We start from the raw sequence: 14212 nt of genomic DNA on the forward strand, positions 1-14212 counted from the left end.
CAAATGAAAATATAATTTACTCGTTGAAATATTTCAGTCCCCACTTGTTGCCTAGAGGCATTTTGGATTACGGCCAAAGTGAAATATTTGCTGGCGATAAATGTTCACTAGGTACAGTGACATTCAAAAGTGCATGAATACTATTTTAAAAAATCATACAAACCTATAAAAAATACTAGCTGTTATTAGTAGGTGTTGTTGTGTTGTTGGCTGTGTCGATTGATATCGCCAACGCCTTCAACACGATCCCCTAGAGCACGATCGTGGAATCGCTTCGGTTTCACCGTGTCCCCAATAGTCTCCGCACCCTGATAGAGGACTACCTCTCAGGGCGGAATGTGGTCTTTCCCGAAAGGAGGGGGTCAGGACAGAAAGAGGTGTCTGCGGGGTCCCACAGGGGTCGGTACTGGGATCACTCCTGTGGGAGATCGGTTTCGACTGGGTTCTGCGCGGTGCTAGCCTGCGGGGCGTCCACGTAGTATGCTATACCGACGATACGCTGGTGACGGCCCGCGGAGCTGACTACAGAACCGCAGCGATACTTGCGACGGCGGCGGTCTCCACCGTCGTTAGTCGTATTCGGAGGTTTGAGGATTGAGGTGGCCCTTATGCTTCACCCAGTCTGGAGGGGACCCCCTCCGGGAGCGACTCTTATAGTCGGCGGAGTATCGATCGCTGTCCAACCGAAGCTCAAATATTTGGGCCTTGTGCTGGACTGTCGATGGCGCTTCGACCACCACTTCGGTGAGCTAGTCCCGAAGCCGCTGGTGATGGCGGTTAGCCCGTTTTCTCCCCAACGTCGGTGGTTGCAGCGCCGGTGTCCAGCGTCTGTACCTGGGGGTCGTGTGCAGTATGGCCTTGTACGGCGCCGGCACTCCCGTGTGGTCGCCTGGACTCTCGGCGCGCAATGCAGCTTTGCTACTACAAGCTCAGCGGGCGTTCGCGGTGAGGGTCATCAGAGGGTATCGTACGATCTTCCGGGAGGTCACCTGCGCCCTCGCCGGCTCCCTTCCTTGGGATCTCGAGGCTGAGGTAGTGGTTGCGGTATACCAGCGCAGGACTCAGTCCCTGAATCGGGGACGGATGCCCAGCCCGTCGTCTGTCGGGCGGTGGAGGCGTGCTGCGCGTCATCTGGCGTACGCCAAGTGGAGGGAGCGGTTGCTGGAGGAGCTTGGCCAAACTTCAGCCACCCGCCGGTGCAGCCTTGAGGCCCTGGTGCCCATGCTGGAGGCACGGTCAGATCGGCGACACGACGAGAATTCGTGAGGCTGAGGAGTGCGAAAGGGAGTGGGATCCCTCTTCGGTTCCTCAGCGAAGAAGGCAGATTGAGCGGCACGGGCGCGAAGCTCCCACTCATCTCCCGTAGGGGCTATCAGGTGCCGGGTGCGGGGGCGCCCGGTACTCGGCTGTCCGTCCGGTGGTGAGGCGGCGCAAGGTAGCTCCTGTGCTCCGCTCACGGTGTGGCTCTCGAGATGACGTCCTGCGGAATCTTCCCGGGGATGGAATCGCGTCCTATTGTCAGGATGGGTACCGGCGACGGCGAACCTTCCGCGCGCACTGTGCGGTACCGTGGGTTTCGTGGAATCGGAGTGGTGAGGCTCCATGGGACTTAGTCGGTAGTCGGGTAGCTCTGGAGGCGCCGGAATCCGACATAACCCGGTCTGTTGCCCCCCTCGACCGAGTACCTGTAGATGGATTCCCTAGCGTTAAAAAAAAGTTGTTGTGATAGTATTAATGGAGATCGAGTTACGCCTTTGTATTTTTATTTATGCTGTTATTTTGGTGATTACTGTGGAAACTGCTATTATTGTTTGTAAAGTAAAAAACGTTAGATAACTACATGAAATTAAAAAAAATAATTACTACATTAAATGTACAAACTAAAAACATAAATATGCTCGAAAAAGATGACCCACCTATGGCAATAAGTTAAAAACAAAAATAGATACATGCTGAGTAGTCATCTACCACAAAGGTACTTAATAAAACAACCAACGCTGTCTGGTTTTTTATTGACTTATTCTCAAGTGTTCACATGATTAATTATAAAACTTAAGGTATTCTTCATGCCATTATGTGGCTGACCGTAGTAATTTGATATGATGCTTGTAACTTGAATTACATAAATTTTGTAGCTTAGAAAGTATTTCAATGAAACTTATGAAATGAATACAATTATTCTGTGATTTCTACAGTAAACAAGGTTGTAATGCAGAAGACTTTGTGACATACAATAGGAACTGCGAACAGAATATGTAAATATATAATAATATAAAAAGTAATATCACTAATCTCTATCGGCTGTGATATAAAGTGAGTTTTTGTGAAATGAGTGTACTAGTCTTCTTTACCATTTTTACTTTATTATAATATTTACAGCAGCCTTATTTCACATCTTTTTTTTAAAGTTAAATACGTATATTATTAAATAAGTAAATAATCTTAAAAATTTTAATAAAAAAAAGTACATATTTAAGTTAAATAATTCTATTTAACAACATCCTATAAATATATGAAATACAAGCTTAAAACAACGTAATTGGAAATAAAAATCAGGAACTTAGATTGAAGACAAAGGACAAACCCGAAATCCATACAAACTTGGGCCTGGCGTTACAGTGCTGGAATTTGGGCATAAGTTACAATAACTAAGAAGGTTTCATGAGCCCAATTTTCAGGTCTCCCAGCAATGGCCAAATTGGTAAAATCACACAATGTTTACATTTTAGGTTATGTTTATTGTTCGAGATATTTTAATAAAAAACGATATTTTTGAGGCTGTTTCCTACTAAAGATGAGTAATTTTTTACGAAACCTGTTGCAGCAACAGGTTGCTTGAAAATAAAAATGGAATCTGTTACGAGAAATCGCGCATTAGGTTGTTTACGAAAACGAACGAAGCCAAAAATTAAAAACAACGTAATGCGAAACGCGCTGCGCACGAAATGATTTTTTTAAGGGATATTATGACCTGGTAACTAAAACCTTTAGGTCAGTCTTATTTTAATTTTTAATGAAAACTTTTTATATGAAAAACGATATTTATATGATAACTTTTTTATATAAAATATAAATCATTACGTGCTCTCATATTATCTCATCACATTTCATTTTATTTCATGCCTTTTTTTTATTTTTTATTGCTTAGATGGGTGGACGAGCTCACAGCCCACCTGATGTTAAGTGGTTACTGGAGCCCATAGACATCTACGACGTAAATGCGCCACCCACCTTGAGATATAAGTTCTAAGGTCTCAGTATAGTTACAACAGCTGCCCCGCCCTTCAAACCGAAACGCATTACTGCTTTACAGCAGAAATAGGCGGGCGGGAGGCGCGGACTCACAAGAGATCCTACCACCAGTAAAATTATTAATGTAACTACACCATAGAAAAACTCAAAGTACCAAATCGAGTTTTTCATGTTATATTTAAGATTGCCAGTTGAAAATATTTTGAATTGCCGCAGTTGCCGACATGATTTCGTGTCATAACTAAATGGCACAGTTATTTATTTCTTTTAATGATTTTTGTTAGTAGATTTTGGTGCTTTACGTTACGTTATTCAATGAGATTAAGTTTATAGTCTGGCCAGCGAATCATGGCACAACTAAATAGCGGCAATCCAAAATATCTTCAGTTGGCAACATTAAAGATAACAACACGATTTGATACATTTGTGTTTTTCTATGGCATAGTCACATTAATATAAAAATGCAAAACTACCCTTTCATGCTGTATTAAATGTTGTCAGTTGTAGATATTTTGAATTGCCGCCATTGTAAGTAGTTGTGTCACGATTCGATGGCCATACTCTATTTACATTGATTAAAATACCTATAAAAACAGTCATTTATCCTAAAACAAAGGAGTATTAATTATTTTTTACACTCGATTTCCACTATATCGATCCTATTTTAGGGATGCTCTAATTCTAATCCGCACGTTTGTGGAGCTACTTACGTATATTGAAATAGGTAAGTGTTGCAGATGTTTACAAAGATTGTTTAAAACAAAAAATTGAATTCAACTTATTTTCTACACTTGGCCATTGTCAATGAAGCTAAGATTTAAATAGGTTAATAAAGCAAAATAGACGAATTTTTTGGTACATATCCCATTCGTGTAACGCTTAGGCCCAGAATGGGGTTTCTCCTTTAAAAGATTTTATTAGTTTGAAATTAAATAAATTAACTCGTTTAGATTATTATTTTTGAACGTACACAAATTATTAGTGTACACGATTCAATGCAGATTATCCAATAAATATTTGTAATAAATATTAACACTAGTTTATTTATAACACTGGTTTATTTTATATAAATTCGGCTTTTGTTTTGTACTTATTAGAGAACTTAAGAGTGAGTAAAAGACAATTTCATGGATTTAGCGTATATGTAAAACGATATAGATTACTTTTTGTTGGTGGTTATTTTAAAGTCGTTGTGGCCTAAAGGATTAGATGCCTGGTGCATTCGTATCTAGCGATGCATTGATGCCGGTGTTCGGATCACGCACGCATACAGGTATCAATTTTAGTAATGAAATACCTACTTAAAAAATATTCACGATTGACTTCCACAGTGAAGGGAATAGCAACGTGTAATAAAATCAAAATCTCAAAAATTGTAAATTGCGTAATTACTGGTGGTAGGACTAGGTCTTATGAGTCTGCACGGGTAGGTACCACCGCCCTGCTTATTTCTGCCAAGTGGGCGGTCGTTGTTTTATAAAAGCCGGAACTTTAGAACTCATGAATCAATGGGAGTTGCGGCATGAACGATGTCTATGGGCTCCGGTAATCACTTAACATCAGACGGGCCGTGAGGTCCTTAATACATATTGGCAAAAAAATTATAATGAGAAAGTACACATTGTCATTAGGCAAGATTCTAACGTTATAAATGTATTTTTTTATTTAGAACCAAGGTTTTTACCAAACTTTTTTCATAGTTTTAGTTATCTTTCCAATTGAGGCAGTCAGCGCATAAGTGTCATAAGCTTATCATAGTTAGTATGGAGATAATGAGGTTGGAATTTATTGCTTCGTAGGCAAAAACAATACGCGCAAAAATAATGTTTACAAAGCCCTGTTCTCTATGGGTGAGACTACGAATAGGCCGGTTTTGCATCAATATTTATTACGTATTAAATAAATTGCAATATAAAAATTTGTGGGCTACGCTACTTTTGCACTAACGGTCTCAATTGTATGTTCATAATAATAATATAATACTCGTAGCGTTTATCATTTAAAAAAATTATGATATGCATTCCGATTTAGACAAGATCTTAGGTTATTAGGAACCTCTTTCATTAGAAAATTCTACAAGTTTATAAATTAAATTCTACTAGAATCAAACCAGTCAGATAAAGGTCACACTTACATTTATAAAGTCTACTTGTTTGTGTGAGCAATACGTCATTTATTAACGATTTAGGTTTGTGTACAGGCGAATGAACTTCTAGTTCATCTGTTCAGCCTGTCAAATCTGTATTTTCTTATACATATTATGTAATATTTGATTTTAATCTTACGCTCGAAGTATTGTATAAATGTTGCATTTTTCACTAGCGGTAGGACTTCTTGTGAGTCCGCGCGGGTAGGTACCACCGCCCTGCCCATTTCTGCCGTGAAGCAGTAATGCGTTTCGGTTTGAAGGATGGGGCAGCCGTTGTAACTATATACTGAGATCTTAGAACTTATATCTCATGGTGGGTGGCGAATTTACGTTGTAGATGTCCATGGGCTCCAGTAACCACTTAACACCAGGTAGGCTGTGAGCTCCACCACCCATTTAGCAATAAAAAAAAAATTACATTTATTTAAGCATTTTAAATGCCAGTCTTTTAAAATCGTTAAGAAGTTTACAAATGCACTAAGCTATTGAAAATAATTTAATCACTCTTGGCTCAATAAACTCAAAATATTCTCCAAATATTTGGATTGACAAACTTGAGCAGTCTCCCAATATTACATCGAGCTCTGATTTCCTTTTACCTCGGAAGTTTGTTGGATTGCTCATAAAAAGCTTTGGCGGCTTTCAATGCGTCTTCTACAAAGCGATCCTCGCAGGGGTTTTCATCGAAGAAAAAAGCGCCACATTGGAGTGATTCTGAGCAATTGCTGTTCATTATTTTACCATTACAACAGCCTAATATCGCTCTGGCGCACGGCGATAAGGTCCTCGGCTTTGCGTGAACTTGTCCGCTTCTGAATTTCACGATATAATCCAGATCTTCGTATGACATGTTTACTGTGCTCAAAACGGGGTTAGGGTTTCTCAAATTCACTTGGGGTGCGCACATCGTCCCGACGAAGAGTAGCGTAACAAAGAAGACCGGTGCTCCTGGCATTTCTGTAACGTTGAGTAATTTGTTTTAGGCATTTAAAAAAAAAAACAATTGTTAAACTTCCTCATCTTAATGGGACTACATGGTTATTTAAAATTTTACAAAATTTTCATGTGCAGGAAATGTTAACATGGTTCATTAACTATGAAAATGCCTCTGAATTTTGATGCCAAAAAAATGTTTTAATGTTACTTTTTATTTATCTCATTCGTGTTCATCTTGTGTGTTAATTGGTAAATTCGTTGTTTTCTTTTCATATTTGTCGATTCCTATTCAATTTATGAAACAATTATTCATGTACATATTTCTTTAGTAACTGGGAGCAAATTACGCACTGTGATGCGGCCCAAAATTAGGATTCCCTGTGTTACGGGTACTATAGACTGACCTGCATACCTATATACGCTTAAATATATACACATATAGATAATAAACACCCAGACAAAGAGAAAACAAACCTGTTTATCACACGAATGTCTGTCTTATGTGAGAATCGAACCCACGACCCGCGGCGTAACAGTCAACTGCGCTAACCACCACTAAGTGAGTCAGCTATATTATACATTAACTTAATAACGTATTTATTGAACGAACCAGAATAAAAAGAAGAAAAAACTGAGGAAGTACGTAAACACATACATATACATACATAGCTGCAAATTTTATTACGTTGTTACGAAAATAATCACATCACGTCATATAACGACTGACACAAGTCAATTATAATTCATAAAATTATTTTTGTCTTATTTGTAAAGCACGTGGTGTGAAACGTGAATTATAAAGCTTAGCGCAGACTAATTCACAGTTTTACTGTAAAACTGTGAATTTATGTATTTGTAATGTATTCACAGTTTTACTGTAAAACTGTAAATACATTACACATACTTAATTTCACAGTTTTACAGTAAACCTGTGAATTTGTGAAATGACCATGAAAAATAACAATCAATATTACTTCTACCCCTACTGTTAAAATTACTTCGGTTAATTACAACTGTAAGAATACTTTAGAAAGTTTTAATATATATTTATCTATACTAATATTATAAAGAGGAAAGATTTGTTTGTTTGTATTAAATAGGCTCCGAAACTACTGAACCGATTTGAAAAATTCTTTCACTGTTTGGAAGCTACACTATCTCCGTGTGACATAGGCTTTATATTATTTTTAAAACAAATTAGGGATCCTTACAAAAACTCCAATAATGTTACGAAAATTAGAAAAATGATAATAAAAAAATACTCAACTACCTCTTATAATTTTCTATTTTTAAAAACCTGACGCAAATATAAGGGTTAATGTGTGTGTATTATAATTATTTATTTTGAAATTATTGTTAAAGACCCGAACGAAGTTGGAGCGGGCCGCTAGTAGCTAATAAAGGCAAACGTTGCTACCTATCGCTAGACAGACTTACCAGTAAAGACTTTTATCACTAAATACTCACAAACGAGTCTTTCAAAGGTCAACCCTAACGTATGAATGAATTTCTTTAAAAAAATACCTTATTCTAGTCTAAAAGTGTCAATTTAGTCTTAATCTTATTTGTAAATCTAATGATAATAGTATCAAAGTCGTACGTAATTACAGACTCTCATTCCTTTGAGACTGGGTCATCAATACTATTCTAAGTATTACGTAAAGTAAAAAAATAATTAATTTACAAACAGATTAAGACCACGTGAAGAACTGATTGTCGTTGTCGGGAATCAAAATATTATAAATTCTATCCATGATAGTGTGCAACACACCTTATACTCAATGAAATTACATGCACATTTTGAGGTAGAATTTTTCGCATAAGGATTAACGTTCTGTCACCATAATATATCAATTAAAACAAGTTTGGGTCTGGAGAGAAAATCCATGGGGATCCATTAAGATACACTACCAAAAGAGAGCTCAATCTTCGTAGGAGTGTGACCGAAGTGGCTTAACCTACGTTTACTGAGTGGATGTCTTATGAGTCGGCAAGGGAAGGTACTACCAACCTGCCTCTTTCTGCCGTGAAGTAGTAATGCCTTAGGTTTCAAGGGTGGGGCAGCCGTTATCTATAGGCTCTGGTAACCAGTAGGGCCGTAAGCTCGTCCACCAATCTAAGCAATAAATAAAAAACTAGTTTTAAGAGGACTCTTCCACGCATCACTCTGCTCTGGTGTGAACTACCCTAACTGTATTTCCCGTGTTCAAGGACATATTATCTCTATACAAGTTAAAAGATCGTCAGTGATAGGAAACGGCATTTCTAATGTCCATTAGTATCAGTGACAATATACCATCAAGCTGGCTGGAGGCTCTACTGTATGCCTTGTATAAGCTACTTAGCGATAAGCTAATTGTGTTACAGTCACCGATTGTCGACCTGGCCACGCAAGGTGAAAAAAGGCATTTACGCCGATGTCAAAGTGTTACAAACGATGCTATTGCATTATACGACCCACAACAAATAAGTTTAAATGAATAATAATATTTTCGTAAATTTTATACATAATATGTATATGTTTAGAAAATCTGCATTCTTGATATAAAATAAGTGATGCAAGATATCGAATTAGCGTTACCAACGTACCATTTAATCAAATGCTATTGAAAGAAATATGCTTACTTTGTAAACGGTCATTTTATTAACGATTTAAGATATGTATAAATGACTTACCGGTTTTTTTTTTTTCTTTATGTCACATGTACACATGGAGTTTCGGTATTAAATAAAAACGTCCGGTTCGCTGCTCAGTCCGTTCACGTCTGCGTCTTGAACACGAAGTGCTCAGAGTTATGTTAATAATTCGCCGTTTTCCTCACGCAACGGAATACGGGATTTTAAAGTTACAAATCTTTGTTTTTGCCAAATGACGTATTCGCGTTTCTTCTTATCACCCGCTGTTTAATTTAATAGATTTATTTGCTCTGCGCTTGATTGCGCGGGTAAGCCCGTTTCCCTTTGACCATAAACATTTATTGCATCGGTTCGGCAAATTAAGCGAAACGCTTGTGAGCCTTATTTAAAAATAGCAGAGCTCTGTGGTTTCGTCCTCTTTAAGTTTATCATTCCTTACGAAACTCTCTTTTTAGGGATCAAAACTCTATAATAGAGCATGGAGCTCAAACAATATTATTATGTTTTTACATAATATGACAATGTTTTTCGATTGCTTCGTTGCTGCGTATAAGTACAAATCAACAAACAGACGTGATGTATTTTTTTTTATTAGATGAGATGAGATAAAGTTAAATTAAAGTGAATTTTTATTTTATTTAAATTGTTTATTTATTTAATTAAATTTTATTAATCGTTGTAAGTAGAGAGAAAATATAAAGCAGAGATATTGAAATTGTTATATCCAAAAAATATACAAATATATGTGTAACATTATAGGTAGCCTTGTGTTAATTGCTAATTAATATTTCTTAGTAATGAAACGAGGAAAATAATAATTATAAATTTAATCAATGAAATAAAAGGGTTATCAGGTTCAATTAGACATTATGAGATACGCTTAAACACAATAGTTAATTGAAATGTAAATACTTATAACATTGATAAAATGAAAAATATATTTACGTAGAATGCGCAATAATATGCGTGGAAACGAGTAGTAGATGCGACCGTGACTACGGTAATAACAAAAATTTAAAACATATGTTTGAAAATCTAAACGCGTCAACAGGTGTGACGATTCAAGCTTTTTACGTTGTTAAAGCTATTGAAATAGCATATTTTCAGCTGAATATATAACTATAAGAACTTAATCGAACCAATCCCAGAAATGGGGAAGAATACAAGTGATAGTGGTATCTAAAACACGACCGAAACTTAAATTTACCTGGAATTTTTGCATTGTTATTTGAAATGAGATCTATACTTTTATTCGGACAATGTGTTTCTTTAGTTAAAGACATAATAATAAGAAGAATCTAGATTATTTCCACATGCGTGAGAATCTTCTCCATCGGTGCTTTCTTTACATTCTGGTTTCTGGATTTTAGACAAAAATCTCTCTATGTAGTTCTCATTGGGATCTCCAATGATTTGAAAACAATAAGTCAGAATTTGGGGACGGCTTTTAGTTTCTTCGTCTTTTAATTGCAGGTCTATAATTTTCATAAGCTTCCCATTAGGAATAATTTCATTCAGTACAACCAATCCGTCGGTATTATCTAATATTGTGTACGGAAGCAACAAATTATTTACTTCTGGCTGTATTTTTACTTCTGCGTCGACATGGACATATAACAATACCAATGTGATCACGACGATGGATTTCATCAATGTCTTCATCTAAAGTTATTTTAAAATAATTTTGAGAAACATACCAACATGTGTATTATTAAGTTATTTCAATTTACTTTAAACTTTTGTTCATGAATATAATATAGTTGTTAAATAAAAAAATACAGTACCTTATACTAGCAGCAATACATGTAAAATGAGTACAAAACTTCACAGTAAGCATATAATTGGAATGAAATTGATTTATATTTCAATTTTCTAGTATTATAATATTACATTAAAATAAATACAATAAGACACACATTTCATAGGTTCAAACCTCCAAGTAAGGTCTTTAGTTCATAGACGAGTGTGTTTGTAACATATTTAGTTGTTAAACGCGATTTTAGCTGTCTAAATTTTGAGATTCTTCTTGTGTGCTTCCACGATCCACTGGTGGTGCAGGTCTAGCGTTTTGATTATTTATTCTTATCGGTTCGAAGGATATGGGTCTAGTACCAAGCTCTTCATAATTATCATCACTTTCATTTTCGCCGAAATTAATACTAACTGTGTCTTCAGAATTTGTAGTTGATGTAGAAACGGTTGATAATTCTTCAGTCGTTATCGGTGCTGAAGTTCGTACTTTGTCGTCGATAATGGACACTGCTGTGGTTGAAAGTTCTTTAGCTGTTGAAGTTGCGGTCGGTTGTCTAATGTCTGTTCTAGTAACGGGTATTGATACATCTGCGCTGGTATAATCGGTGTTAATTGGAGGTAAATCTTGGATTATTTGACTTTGGCTATTGTCAAAAGTAGCTTGAACATTCGTTGGATAGCAATTGCAGTTACTATTTGGGATATAAAACGATGGAACAAATATTGGCAGAGGATTTGGTGAATATGCAGAAGAAGGTCTTATAAAATTGGATATATGATCAAATTGTTTTTGAATTTGTGAAAAAAGTATATTGAAGAAATTCGAATTTTCGAATCCATTGGGCACGTTGGAATACTGGAATCGACTTATCGCCGCGTAATCGTAGAAATTTTGGTGACGTTTACGGCGAACGTTAGTTTCATCTTCTTTGTGACTATTTGAGAGAAGCTCTTGTTGGCTGATTTGATCAACACTCTTCTCAAGGTCGCGTTTTCCGAAATCACTTGGCGCTGCGGCAATACAAACGAACGTGACGGCGACCACAACTAAAACGAAGTTTGTTTTTGTCATCTGTAAAAAGGAAAATATTTTTTTTAGATAGCCTTTCGTGCCTTACCAGTACGTGATTATCAAGAGTTTGGGTTCAAGGTACAGTAACCATGATTTGGAGGTAAAGGAGTGAATACCTTAGTATCTGTAATACACTTTCATTCATTTCACGTACCCTATAGACAAGACAAAGTTGTATATTGTAGAGCACCAAAATGCATATAAACTCTTCTTCTTCCCACAGACGTCCACTGTTGGACATAGGCCTCCCCCAAGCCTCGCCACAAAGACCGGTCCTGCGCTAAATAATATAAATAATATAATCAAATGTATGTATTATCTGTTTGCAAAAGTACAAATCTATGGCTGTTTGGCTTTGAGACAGTAATTGTTCTAAAGCAAGTAAGACTTTGATCTCATTTCGCGAGATCGGCGACAATATTTACGTCACAGTTTCTACGGGCTAAGCTAACATATGTGCTTGTCCGTAAACTTGATCACTTATCTTCTCTAGTAATACATATGTAGATATTTTGAATCAGTATTATCATATCGTAGTTAAACAATATTCAAACTAAGTAAAATCGTTCACAATTCCGTCATTTTTCTCAGCATATTTCAACAATATACAAGGTAAAAGTAACAAGGTAAAATCAAAATAAACAATTATTCCTTAAAAAGAATTTAAGATGAATCAACCATATTAATTCAACTACGCATCTGTACGAAGAATTCCTGTCGTATATTTAACCTTAACCTTCAATAGCCACGCCATAATTTAACTGATTCGAAGTTCTTTAAGACGCAGATTTCTTCCTCGAAGCTTTTGTCCTAGATTGATAGATGAGCTCACTGCACACGTGGCGTTTACAGGTGCTAACGTTAATGTCGCGATGACTTGTACTTTGGAACGCGAAATTAGTCTCAATAAAATTGTATTGCTTAACGGTTGTACAAAGATTCAGATAGATACTATGAACCTAAATCTCGAACCAAGCCGACTGAAAAATGAATATATATTTAAATTTATGGTTGGTTAAGAAAACCTAAAAGATTTAGATTTTTTGTAAGTTGTTAGACGTATTGGTGGTCCGTAAGCCTAGATTAGTCGCTGGCTAGTTTGTAGGCAGCAGCTTGGCTCTGCCCTTGGCATTGTTGAAGTTTATGGGCCACGGTAACCACTCACTATCCTGCCTAAAAGGGCAATAAAAAAATATAACTATCATCCTATTTCTGTCGTGAGGCAGTCATTCATTCGGGTTTGAAGTATACGGCTGTAGCCGTTATACTGAATAATTGAGAATTCGATCTTAATTTTTTTATTGCTTAAGCGGGTGAGCGTTCTCACGACCCACCTGGTGTTAAGTGGTTACTGGAGCCCATAGACATCAACAACGTAAATGCCGCCATCCACCTTGAAACATGACTGTAAGTTTTATTTCTGTAGTATAACGGCTGGCTAGCCTTATACCTACTCGCGTACTACTACCAAGCGTTCATCGTACCTACTCGTGCGAGCTCTCAAAACGTTCTTCTACCAGTCTCAAGACACTTGTCCTGGATGAGAAGGTTTCTAGGCTACCCGAAATCTCTACATATAAATAGGACAGTGGGAAGCGGCTTTCACATTCGCAGGAGGCAGTCTTCCACGGTGACGGTTCTTTTTTTTATTTATTGCTTAGATGGGTGGACGAGCTCACAGCCCACCTGGTGTTAAGTGGTTACTGGAGCCCATAGACATCTAAAACGTAAATGCGCCACCCACATTGAGATATAAGTTCTAAGGTCTCAAGTATAGTTACAACGGCTGCCCCACCCTTCAAACCGAAACGCATTACTGATTCACGGCAGAAATAAGCAGGGTGGTGGTACCTACCCGCGCGGACTCACAAGATGTCCTTCTACCAGTAGGTTCAATGCGAAAGGAGGGGTCGGGGTGTTACAAGCACTCTACCGCGCTACCGGGTTGTCATCAACATAGAGCGACCGTATGGCTGTACGTGACGTTCCGATCCAAGAGGCTGGCTCTGATCTAGCGGGGTTACTCCGGAACACCAACGGCACCTACTGGGTGAATTGACGGGTCACTGACCGAGATAGCTGATATAGAGTCGTTGCTTGCTGACGTGTCTGCCCGCCAGGCGTCCTTGAGTAAGCGCGTCTAATTACATTGCTAACCACTGTCGTCCTTCCTGCCTCTCCCAGGCTCTCTGTTGGGCAAGGATGAGACGTTCAGGCGAGAGTATAACGAAGACGTATAACAACGGTAGTCAAACATACCCCGGGTGTAGGATTTCGATAGAGAAATCCAAAGGGAGAAGGCCGCACTTAAGACATCATTATGTCTATGAACTTCTATAGTTCGTTACTACCATTTAACATAGGATGGCTTTGTGGTCATATTCATCCATCAAAATTATAAATAAAAACAAAGG

At 37.6% G+C, this 14212-nt stretch overlaps 1 protein-coding gene and 1 long non-coding RNA gene across 4 annotated transcripts in view; one reads left to right on the forward strand and one right to left on the reverse strand.

Moving 5' to 3' along the window:
* The window catches only part of LOC114240837 (uncharacterized), a 208325-nt gene that overhangs the window by 45123 nt on the left and 148990 nt on the right, over positions 1-14212 (forward strand). The gene's annotated exons all lie outside the window — the stretch shown is intronic.
* Positions 5258-10973, reverse strand: LOC114240838 (uncharacterized). Its single transcript, XR_016323532.1, has 2 exons — positions 9014-10973; positions 5258-6358 (listed from the first exon to the last, which is right to left on the reverse strand). It is a non-coding gene; the product is annotated as an uncharacterized LOC114240838 (long non-coding RNA).

This window comes from Bombyx mandarina, chromosome 09 (genome assembly GCF_030267445.1).
Source record: "Bombyx mandarina strain Sakado chromosome 09, ASM3026744v2".
NCBI classification, from domain to species: Eukaryota; Metazoa; Arthropoda; class Insecta; order Lepidoptera; family Bombycidae; genus Bombyx; species Bombyx mandarina.